Source organism: Micromys minutus (genome assembly GCF_963924665.1).
Source record: "Micromys minutus genome assembly, chromosome: 14".
Lineage (NCBI taxonomy): Eukaryota > Metazoa > Chordata > Mammalia > Rodentia > Muridae > Micromys > Micromys minutus.
The window spans coordinates 10744094-10756968 of NC_137983.1; positions in this window are offsets into that span (position 1 = coordinate 10744094).

Sequence of the window (12875 nt, forward strand, 5' to 3'; positions counted from 1 at the left end):
TCTTGGTCAATTAAGTCAGGACAGCAACATATTTGTGACGTGTGAGTCTCAGTGTTGATAATGGATGACAGCGTTTTCCGTCTTTGCATCCTTTACTGGTTAACAAACATGATCATGGGAAGAAGCTGGACAGGCGTTAGCTTCCGGGACCTGGGAACATGAACTCAGTCTTGATCCTGCCAGCAAGGTGGGACTCGTTCCCGAGATGGCTGAACCGGGGAACCCCCCCCCCCCCCGACAATCAGCCTTGCCCATTTAAACAAGGGAAAGGGATTTCAGAGCTGACATCTTGGTTAGCCTCTTGTCCACTCTAGCCAGGAATGTCTGCATGCCCAACCGTGTTTTTACATCTTATGAAAGCAGTGACCAGAAAGTGTTGAGCTCCTGATTCAGAGTCTAATAGTTTCGTCCTTTCCTCTTATACAAAAGTTAAAGTTTACAGAACTGTAGAAGGCAAAGAGAAATTAATTTAAAACGAGACTCCTGGTCTTGGTGACACTAAGCACAGCTTTGCCAACTGGGGTTTTGGTAAATTAGGTTATCTTTTACAAACTGGTTTGCTTTCACAAAGGCCAATGTGATTTCCTGTCAGCTTTTTTAATTACCTGTCAAGCATAAGTCCTCCCCCAGAACTGATTACAGTGCGGACTCTAAGCTACAGCTGCCCAGTTGTTATTTATTGGCAGAAGGGGGTAGCTAAAATCCACGTGGACTTGTCAATAGTTAAGTCTTGGGAAAATATCTTCCAGGCCCTAGCTCTTCTCTTTAGTCTATTGTACAGGTTTAGAAATTCCCCATTGCCTGAACTTTCCAGACTTTCAACACCTAACACTCCCTAATGAATGTGCAAGCTCCTTCTGTCTCTGTGATGTGCAAAAACTGGTGAGTCACAGAGCCCAGAAAAGCACAATAGTCCATTTCAGGCTGAGAGGATGTAGGTGTTAGGATCACAAAAGAAACCTGGGCCACGCTTGCAGCTCAGCCTACATATCCTGGCGGTGACTCTGTCCACAGCCCGGTTCTCGGCATAGTTCTCATTTAAATCTTACGAGTCAGGGACTGTGTGTGTCTACCGGGATGCTATGGAACAGGTGGCCTGCCAAAACAGAATGCAGGGACAGGTGCAGCGAGAAATCAAATAATTTTTGTCCCCAGTGAAGCCAGGAGAGGGGAGAAGAAGGAAATATGAGCACCTTTGGAATTTCCACTGTTTGGCGGGCAGAGTGACATCCGCAAACACAGCTCCTGACGAGGTGATGAACCAGTAGGGTTATAAATCAGCTAAATGTGCTTCCAGCTCCATTTATCTTTCCCACTGACGAGTTTCTATGCTTTGCTCATGGAGAGCGGGATTACTGGGTGGGATCTCTCTCTGTTAAATTACTCGAGCTCCTCTTCAAGATGCCAATCATCCCCCAATGTGTGTTTCCATCCATCTGCTTAGAGAACAGAAAAACCAGAAACACATACACACACACAAACACCTACATCTCTATTCTGTAGCTTCCCACACGTCTTGCTTAAGCTTGTTTCTTGCCTCTTTGGAAACTACTACAGGAACTTCCTGGCACACCTACACACAAACATTCCGAGTTCAAATTAAACTACTGTCGTCCATACAGCTTTTCACCAGACAGGTTCTGACTTGTTTGTGTCACTATTGTGACGGTTCCACATATAAATTTATTTTATATTTTAATTAGATATTAAACGTATATGTTTATATATAACACATTGTTTCTTTTTGTTTTCTATCTCAACCACGAGCAATTCCAATTATTGGTATCTTTGACAAATATCTTGCATGTCAGTGAATAGAACACAGAGGGGCTCCTCAACACATACTGGCTGGAAGTGTGAGCCACAGAAATGCAGTAGGGTTAAGAACTTAGTTAAAAAAGGAGGGAGAAACAGGAATGGAGAAATGACTAGAGAGGCCAAACCTAGGGCTTATGTAGTTACATGTCTGCTCATGGAATGTCCTCACTTGTTTTAGAGGAAAGGGACTGCATGTTTGATCCTGTGCCTGACATCTGAAGGGTAAAAGACCTTAGGAGGAATGACAGTGTCTGGAGACTGAGATTAGGCAAACAGGAGAAGGCAGCCTGACTTCCACAGCAGGTTACAGTGAAGATGACACTGGGCAAGGTAGGGAGGGCGTTGTCTACGTCATGGATGGCATGAATCAGGGACGGGGCTTGACTGACAGACACCATCACTCCTGCTACCCAGAGCACCTTCCTCTGCTCACCTGCTCCTCATCCCCTTAGATCAGGACCTGAAGTTCTTCCTATATTCACCTCCTACCTGTTGCATCTGCTCTGCCTCAAGCCAGACCCTGTGCTGTGGCTCTAACATGCCAAGTCATTACTTTGCTTCTGTGCCTCTGTATACTGTTTCTCCTGGTCCCTGAATGGGTTTTGACTTACTTGTTTCTGGTCTTGCTTAAATGTCATCTTTCATTCCCAGGGCACCCTACTCAAAATCATTCTTTTCTGTCACTCTTCTGAATATTAATTGTATTGTTCTTTGGGACAAATTTCACCTCCAGGCTGTGTACCTATGTATCTAGCTATACATACATACACATGCACGGTCATATATTGATTAATGATGGGGCTGAAGTCTGCGAACCCAGATATTAAGAGTGGGTGTTGTGAACATGTCAGCACCACACTCTGCTTCCACAGCCTTGGTGGTACAGATTGCTTACACCAAAGCTATGCTACCAACAAAATATCATCATATAGGCAGTGTGTAGTGTAAGGCACACAGACATACACACTTATTTTTGTTTATTGTCTTTTCTTTTCTTGTCTGACTGTGAGCTTTTCACTAGGTCTTAGCTCATAGCAGGTTTAAATTGAATACCTATGACACAAATGATTAAAGAGGTCTCTCTCTCTCTCTCTCTCTCTCTCTCTCTCTCTCTCCCTCTCTCTGTCTCTCTCTCTCTGAGTGTGTGTGTGTGTGTGTGTGTGTGTGTGTGTGCGCATGTGTGCATGTACACTTGTTTTACTGGAAATAAAATCCAGGGCCTTGCATAGGCTAGCTCAGCGCTGAACCTCAGGACTACATCTTCAGAAAATGACTTTTAAAACAGGCCTGTTTTTTTTTCCCCCTAGATTATTTCCTCTTGGGAAAATTACTTAATCCTTCTAACCTGGGTTTTGCTTGGTTGATGATTGCTTCTGTTGACTGAGTAGACTACACATAGTAGTAGATTGTGGGAAGGATATTTAACACATGACCCTAGGACAGTCCCTGCTACAAGGTATAGGTGCCCAATGAATAACAGCTGGCTTTTCCACTTGCTTTGGAATTTTTCAAACATCTGGTCTTCACTATGTACTATGTTAAGAGACCTGATCCTTGTCTTTGAATGAGCTGGAGTGTGGAGGGAGCTGGTGACTTCCCATTCATAAGAGACAAAAATATCCATAATACTTGTATAGTCCAAGGCAGAAAATCACAGGCCTTTGATTTCCCTTAAAAAAAATACCAAAACAATCATCTGTTCTCTTGGGAAGAGCAGATGTTTTGACTTTGTTTGGTTTAGTCCAATTAAGAGAAAAACATGGGAGTGTAGTTACAGATGTATCTTGTCTATCTGTGATCAGCTTCTAGAGATTCTAGTCTTTGACACACTTCCTAGTTTCAAGAACAAGACTCTCTCTAGATAATTGTCCTGGAAAAAAAATATATGTATATATATATGTATATATATACATATATATACATATATATATACACATATATACATATATATACACACACATATATATACACACATATATACATATATACATACACATATATATATACACACACATATACATATATATATACACACACATATATATACACACATCATATATATATACACACATATATATAGATATACACACATATATACATATATACACATACATATATATAATACATGCATATATATACACACACACATACACACACATATATACATATATATACACACACACATATATATACACACATATATACATATATACACACACACATATATATACACACATATATATAGATATACACACATATATACATATATATACACACACATATATACACACACACACATATATATATATACACACATATATATACATATATACACACACATATATACATATATGTATAAATATATCTTCTGCGTATTCTTGGTTGTGCTGAAGGTCAGTGATAGTTGGGAACTGGAAAGAAAAACATGTAAGCCTAGAAACAATGAAGCGAACACTAACGGTGGCATGTTTTCTGGAGAGACAATGCCTGAAATTCTGATTGAGAGGACCTAGTTGAACAGAAACCACCCTTTATCTATTTCGAGAGCCCAAAGAAGAAACGTTTGATGGTTAAGTAAAACAAATGCCTGTCAGTTCACTATGTGCCAGGCAGACTTCCTTTCTTCCTAAAAGGAAGCCTACAGTGCTCAGAGAGCCACAGTTTGTACTGTTTTATGTGAGTGTAAATATCTGGGCACCTGAACAATCAGTCTTGAGTTCTTCCTGTTTGAAGGAAGACATGTGAAAATATAAGCTTTGGAGAGAGAGCTGTGGGGAACCAAAAGACAAAAGAACGAGGGAGTTCTGCTTCTGAACACATTGCTACACAAATAGCTGGGCTACAACCCTTTCAAATTTAGAGGAACTCTGTACATGACATTTTATTTTAAAATTCAGTGAACTCTTATTTGAAATTTTTCTGGGAGTGACCAGTTACTTTCTGACCTCAATGGCTAGTACATGTACTCATTTCAGTTTTCTCAGATGATTTAATTTCAACAGATTTTCTTCCCTGATATCTTGATTATATGATCTGCTTATTCTTCGCTTATGAGAACAATGTCTAGACAGAGTCCTCCACTGAAATTCAGTTATTCACTAAGCATCTAGCAAGCACATGAAGTGTGATGTTGGCCATGTGGGCATCTTTGGATGCTGAACTGTTTTGCTTCGGATAAGCCACTCTTCTGAGCTCCTATGATTAGTTTTACAGGAATGATTGTTGCTGATGAAATTATACATTACGGGGCATTTGTGCAGGTATAAAAGATCCGATGCTAATGCAGATTGTTACTGAAAACATACTTCTTGCTTTACATATGTTTTTGAGAAAGGTTAAAAGAAAGAATTGCAAATTGGATTCTGTTCGGCAATAAAAGGGCAGCTGTCAACTAGTGCCCTGAGCCCTCAGAAAATGGAAAAGAATACCATGAACCCAGCATAATTTTTCTATCTGACAAAGAACTTTGGCTTTCTAAGGTTCTCACCCTGCTGTGCCTGATTCATCCTGTTTACATCCTCCAGCTCCCTGCCTAGCTCCTGAGAAGTTCCAGGAAGGAAGGCAATTTGACACAAGTCTAGTGTTTTTCTGTGTTAAATACCAAGTCTTACTCTTGGGTTATTGTCATTATGGAAATTAAAGGTATTTATGAATTTGAAGTATCAAATGATATTTGCTTTAGACTCACTGAGGAGACCCAAGTCTTAGCACTGTCAGAAATAATGGGCATCTTTCTCATCTATGCATCTGGATATCACGTATGATGGACTCCCGTCCTAATCATAAAGGGGGACTAGGAGTTAGAAGTTTAAGAAACGTTAGGGAAACTGCTTCCCTCATCCCTTCAAGTCATTTTGCAGAAGCCCTGAGAAAGCAGCACAGCGCAGCGAGCTGGGCGGTGACTTTAGTGCTACTTGTGGCTGCATGACCCCAGTATTGGAAAGAATTCCATAGATGCTAGTGTCTGTCTTATTTCATCCACCCGTTTATATTTGGGGAGCAAATGATGGGTTTTAATTTGTATAGGTTGACTGAATCTCTTGCCAACCATTTTGGGGGAAAATAATCCCAAATAAAAAAGCATTTGAATTAGTAGGAAAACTGTATTCTCAGGGGTACTGGCAGAAAGTTCTGGGATGAATTCCCTTTGTGGAGCTGGCTGAAGCCTGGGTAGGTGTAAGAATTGGGTTAGGCTATTAGGCTCTCATTCTATCGATAGTTGTAAGTAAATGTGTGTGTTACATCTTTGTTCCTCTTCCCCCTTAGAGCCGCAAGTAGAGTTTTTAAGGGCTTGATTAGGTATGGCCACTTTTCTCAATGCCAGAGACCAGACAGCCTTTTGATCCTCTCTGTAAAGAACTGGATTATCCCTATTATAACACATCTTTTTTTTTCACTGACTTGAAAAATCCACCTCAGAGTCTTAATTGAGTTTTTTTTTTTTAAATCTTGCAGATTTCTAAAAGTTTTCTTCAAGGCTAAGTTGATTATGGTGGATTCTAACAATTTATAGGAGAGTCTTTTTATGAACAGTCTCCTCTTGGAAAAAATGCAAGTGAGGCAAGTGAGTGATTTCAGGAGAATATTCAGCTGTTAGCAGCTCATCCCAGGGTTTTTGCTTTTTTATTATTTTTTATTTTTTTTAGCAATATGGTCCTTTGGATACTTCCATTCAACTTCCTTTGAGTGAGTACATATTAGGTGTGGCTAATATACTAGGGATATGACAGTGAAGAAGACATTAAAATTCCAGTGTTCAAAAGAGAAGAGAAAGCAGAAAATAAGTAATATAAATTAGAAAAAAAAATAGTATGCTAAGAAGGAAGACAGGTTTATATAATTGTGTAAGTTGCACACTCCACAAAGGTGCCTCAATTTAAATGAAGTCTTGGCATTTAAAATATCATAGTTGTGTAAACCTATACTTACAGTATCTTTTTGTGGGGGGAGAAAGGGTATCTTTTCCTAATTTTCATAGAAGCTTTTAAAAATTCATAGTTGGGGTTACTAGCAGATAGTTAATGGGACTGTTAGGAATCTCTCGTAGATACTCAGGTACAGGCTTTGGTAGAGTCCACTTGGAGAATGGAGGAGTCCTCAAGTGAGGTAAGGCACACTTCAGGTGCAGTCAGCCTGAGGGGTGGAGATCAGCAGTCATTGTTTGCACACTAAAGGCCAGATGCTCGTTAGACATTCACATGGAGACATCACACAGGCAGGTGGGGGAATAGGTCTGAAGTGCAGAAATAAGTCCAGACTGAGGACAGGAATTCTTAACTATATCATTTTTTGAAGCTGTTGTGATCCACCACGTGCCCTTTAATGAAAGACAATGCTGGTAAATCTATATTTTTTTATCAAATATTTGTAACAAGGTCACCTCTATGAATAACTGAATGAGTATATTTGTCGTAGCTTGTTAATCAGCTTCAGGGAGAATATTAACATGCTTCCTATGTTTCATCGCTGAAAACACACAGTTCTACAAAACTAAGAGACTAAGAGCACCGGTTCTCAACACCCCATCCCCCCTTCCCCTCCCATTGCCTCTATGAAAGTGCTCTCTCTCCGAATTACTCTCTCTCCACTCAGTGCTTTGGCTTTCCCCTACACTATAACAACAAACCTTTGCTAAACCAAAGGCCTCTCCTCCCATTTATGGTAGAGAATGCTATTTCCTGCTGCATATGCACTGGGAGCCATGAGTTTCTCCTTGTGAACTCATTGGTTGGTGTTTTAGTCTCTGGGAGCTGTGGTGGGTTTGGTTAGTTGACCATTTTGCTTTTCCCATGGGGTTGCAGACCCTTTCAGCTCCTTCAGTCTTTTCTCTAGCTCCTTCATTGGGGTCCACGCATTCAGTCCGATGGTTATTTGCAAGCATCCTCCTCTGTATCAGTATGGCCCTGGCAGAGCCTCTGAGAAGGCATCCATATCAGCTTCCAGCCAGTAAGCACTACTTGGTATCAGTAATAGTACTTGGGTTTAGTGGCTGCATATGGGATGGATTCCCAGGTGAGGCAGTTTCTGGATGGTCATTTCTCCAATCCCTGTTCCTATATTTGTCCAATTATTTCCTTCCATGAGTGATTTGTTCTCTTTTCTAAGAGGGACTGGGGCATCCACCTTCTGGCCTTCTTTCTCTTTGAGCGTCATAATTTCTGTGAATTGTTTCTTGGGAATTCCAAGCCTTTTGGTCTAGTATCTGTTTATCAGTGAGTACATACCATGAGTGTTTTTCTGTGACTGGGTCACCTCACTCAGGATGATAGCTTCAAGTTCCATCCATTTGCCTAGGAATTTCATGAAGTTATTGTTTTTAACAGCTGAGTAGTACTTCATTGTGTACATGTACCACAAATTTTGTATCCATTCCTCTGTTGAAGGACATTTAGGTTCTTTCTAGCTTCTGGCAATTATAAATAAGGCTGCTATGAACATGGTGGGGCATGTGTCCTTGTTAAATGTTGGAGTATCTTTTCGGTATATGCCCAGGAGTGGTATAGCTGGGTCCTCATGTAGTACTATATACAATTTGTCAAGGAACCACCAGACTGATTTCCAGAGTGCTTGGACCAGTTTACAATCTGACCAACAGTGGAGGAGTGTTCCTCTTTCTCCACATCCTCACCAGCATCTGCTTTCACCTGGGTTTATAATCTTAGCCATTCTGACTGGTGTGAGGTGGCATCATAGGGTTGTTTTGATTTGCATTTCCATGATGACTAGGATTTCTTAAGGTGTTTCTTGGCCATTTGATATTCCTCAGTTGAAAATTCTTTGTTTAACTTTGCACCCTATTTTTAATAGGATTATTTGATTCTTTAGGGTCTAGCTTCCCGAGTTCTTTGTATTTCTTGGATACTAGCCCTCTCTCAGATGTAGGACTGGTAAAGACCCTTTCCCAATTTGTTAGCTGTGGTTTTGTCTTTAATAGTGTTCTTAGACTTACAGAAGCTTTGCAATTTCATGAAGTCCCATTTGTCGATTCTTGATCTTAGGCATAAGCCATTGGTGTTCTGTTCAGAAAATTTCCCCTGTGCCTATGTGTTTTAAGTTCTTCCCCATTTTCTGTTCTATTATTTTCAGCCTAGGTGGTTTTATGTAGATGTCTTTGATTCACTTGGACTTGAGCTTTGTACAAGGAGATAAGAAAGGATCTAATTGCATTCTTCTGCATGCTGACTGCCAATTGAACCAGCACCATTTGTTAAAGAGGCTGTCCTTTCTGCATTGAATGTTTTTAGCTCCTTTGTCAAAGATCAAGTGACCATAGGTGTTTGGGTTCATTTCTGGGTCTTTAGTTCTGTTCCATTGATCTACCTGCCTGTCTCTGTACCAATAGCATGCAGTTTTTAATCACAATTTATCTATAATACAGCTTGAGGTCAGAGATGATGATTTCTCTGGAAGTTTTTTATTGTTGAGAATAGTTTTTGCTATCTTGGGTTTTTTATTATTCCAAATGAATTTACAAATTTCTTTTTCTAATTCTGTGAAGAGTTGAGTTGGAATTTTGATGGGTATTCCATTGAATCTGTAGATTGCTTTAAGCAAGATTGCCATTTTTACTATGTTGATTCTTCCAATGCATGAGCATGGGAGATCTTTCCACCTTCTGAGATCTTCAATTTTTTTCTTCAGAGACTTGAAGTTTCAGTCATACAGATCCTTCACTTTCTTGGTTAGGGTCACACCAAGGTATTTTATATTATTGTGACTATTGTGAAGGGTGTTGATTCTCTAATTTTTTTCTCAGCCTGGTATTCTTTGGATAGAGGAAGGCTACTAATTTGTTTGAGTTGATTTTATATCCAGCTACTTTGCTGAAGTTGTTTATCAGCTGTAGGAGTTCTCTTGTGGAATTTTTGGGGTCACTTAAGTATACTATCATATCAAAAATAGTGATATTTTTACTTCTTCCTTTCCAATATGTATTCTTTTGACTTCTTCTTGCTGCCCGAATGCTCTGACTAGTACTTCCAGTACTATATTGAATAGGTAAAGAGAGATCTATCTAGTCCCCGATGTTAGTGGGATTGTTTCAAGTTTTTCACAATTTACTTTGATGTTGGGTACTGGTTTGCTGTATATTACTTTTACTATGTTTGAGTTTAAGCCTTGAATTCCTTATGTTTTCAAGACTTTTAAAATGAAGGGGTGTTGAATTTTGTCAAATGCTTTCTCAGCATCTAAAGAGATGATCATGTGATTTTTTTTTCTTTGCATTTGTTTATATAGTAAATTACATTGATGGATTTACATTTATTGAACCATTTATGCATCCCTGAAATAAAGCCTACTTGGTCATGGTGAACGATTGTTTTGATGTGTTTTTGGATTAGGTTTACTAGAATTTAATTGAGTATTGTTGCATCAGTGTTCATGAGAAAGATTGGTCTGAAGTGCTCTTTCTTTGAAGGGTCTTTGTGTGGGTTAGGAATGTGTATAATTGTGGCTTCAAAAAATGAGTTGGGTAGTGTTCCTTCTGTTTCTATTCTGTGGAATACTTTGAAGAGTATTGGTATTAGGTCTTCTATGAAGGTCTGATAGAATTCTGCACTAAACCCATCAGCTCCTGAACTTTTTTTATGTAGAAGTCTCTTGATGACTACTTCTATTTTTATAGGGGTTATGGGGGTATTCAGATGGTTTATCTGATCCTGATCTACTTTTGGTACCTGGCATCTATCTAGAATATTGTTCATTTACTGTAGATTTTCCAGTTTTGTTGACTATAGGCTTTTGTAGTAGGATCTGATGATTTCTTAAATTTCTCCAGTTTCTGTTGTTATGTTTCCACTTTCATTTCTGGTTTTGTTAATTTGGATACTCTCTCTGCACCTGCTAGTTAGTCTGACTAAGGGTTTATCAATCTTTCTCAAAGAACCAGCTCTTGGTTTTGTTGATTCTTTATATAGTTCTTTTTGTGTCTATTTGGTTGATTTCAGCTCTGAGTTTGGCTACTTCCTGCTGTATACTCCTCTTGGGTGTATCTGCTTCTTGTTTTATAGCTTTCAGCTGTGCTGTCAAGCTGCTAGTGTATGCTTTCTTCAGTTTCTTTTTGGAGGCACTGAGAGCTGTGAGTTTTCCTTTTAGCACTACTTTCATTGTATGCTATAAATCTGGGTATGTTGTGCATTCATTTTCATTAAATTCTAAAAAAGTCTTTGATTTATTTCTTTATTTCTTCTTTGACCAAGCTATCATTGAGTAGAACATTCATTGTTCAGCTTCCATGTGTATGTGGGCTTTTTGTTACTTTTGTTGTTTTTTAAGACCAGCCTTAGTCCATGGTGATCTGGTAGGATGCATGGGATTGTTTCAGATGTTCTTATATCTGTTGAGACCTGTTTAGTGACCTACTATATAGTCAGTTTTGGAGAAGGTTCCTCGAGGTGCTGAGGAAAAGGTATATTCTTTTGTTTTAGGATGAAATGTTCTATAGATGTCTGTTAAATCCATTTGGTTCATAACCTTTGTTAGTTTCATTTTTCTTTGTTCAGTTTCTGCTTCCATGATTTGTCCATTGATGAGAGTGGGGTGTTGAAATCACCCACTGTTATTTTGTATGGTGCAATATATGCTTTGAGCTTTAGTAGCATTTCTTTTATGAATGTGGGTACCCTTGTATTTGGAGATTAGATGTTCAGGTTTGAGAGTTAATCTTGACAGATTTATTCCTGAGTAAAAAGTGTCTTATCTTTTTTGATGACTTTGGTTGAAAAATCTGTTTTACTCGATATTAGAATGGCTATTCCAGCTTGTTTCTTGGGACCATTTGCTTGGAAAGTTTTTTGTAACCTTTTACTCTGAGGTAGTGCTTATCCTTGTTGCTGAGATGAGTTTCCTGTATGCAGCAAAATGCTGGGTTCTGTCTATCCAGTCTGATAGTCAATCTTTTTATTGGGGGAATTGAGTCCATCGATGTCAAGAGATATTAAAAAATAATGATTGTTGTTTTCTGTTATTGTTGTTGTTAGAGGTAAAATTATGTTTGTGCCTCTTTTCTTTTTTTTTTTTTTTTTTTTTTTTCCTGTAAGAGGATTATTTTCTTGCTTTTCCTAGAGTGTAGTTTCCTTCCTTGTGTTGAATATTTTCATCTATTATCCTTTATAGGGCTGGATTTGTAGGTAGATATTGTGTAAATTTGGTATTGTTCTGAAATATCTTGGTTTCTCCATCCATAGAAACTTAGAGTTTTGCTGGATATAGTAACTTGGACTGGCATTTGTGTTCTCTTAGGGTTTCTATGAAGTTTGTCCAGGATCTTCTAGCTTTCATAGTTTCTATTGAGAAGTCTGGTGTAAATTTGATCGGTCTGCCTTTATATGTTACTTGTCCTTTTTCCCTTACTGCTTTTAGTATACTTTCTTTGTTTTGAAAATTTGGTGTTTTGACTATTATGTGTCTGGAGGAGTTTCTTTCCTGGTCCAATCTATTTGGAATTCTATAGGCTTTTATGTTCATGGTCTTCTCTTTCTTTAGGTTAAGGAAGTTTTCTTCTATAATTTTGTTGAAGCTATATACTGGGCCTTTTAATCATGAGTCTTTACTCTCTTCTACACCTATTATCTTTAGGTTTGGTCTTCTCATTGTATTTTGGATTACCTGAATGTTTTGGGTTAGGAGCTTTTCAATTTTTACATTTTTCTATGACTGTTGTGTCAATGATTTCTATGTTATCTTCTACCCCTGAAATTTTCTCTTCCATCTCTTGTATTATATTGGTGATGCTTGTGTCTAGACTCCTGACTTCTTTCCTAGGTTTTTTATGTCTCCAGGGTTGTCTCTCTTTATGTTTTCTTTATTGTTTCCATTTCTGTTTTTAGATCCTGGATGGTTTTGTTCAATTCCTTCATCTGTTTGCTGTGTTTTCCTGTGTTTCTCCAAGGGCTTTTACTTGTTTATCTGTGTTCTCCTGTATTTAAGGGAGTTATCCATGTGCTTCTGGAGGCCCTCTGTCATCAACATGAGGCATGATTTTACATCCAAATCTTGTTTTTCTGGTGTGTTGGGATATTTACTACTTGCTGTAGTAGGACCTGGGTTTTGATGTT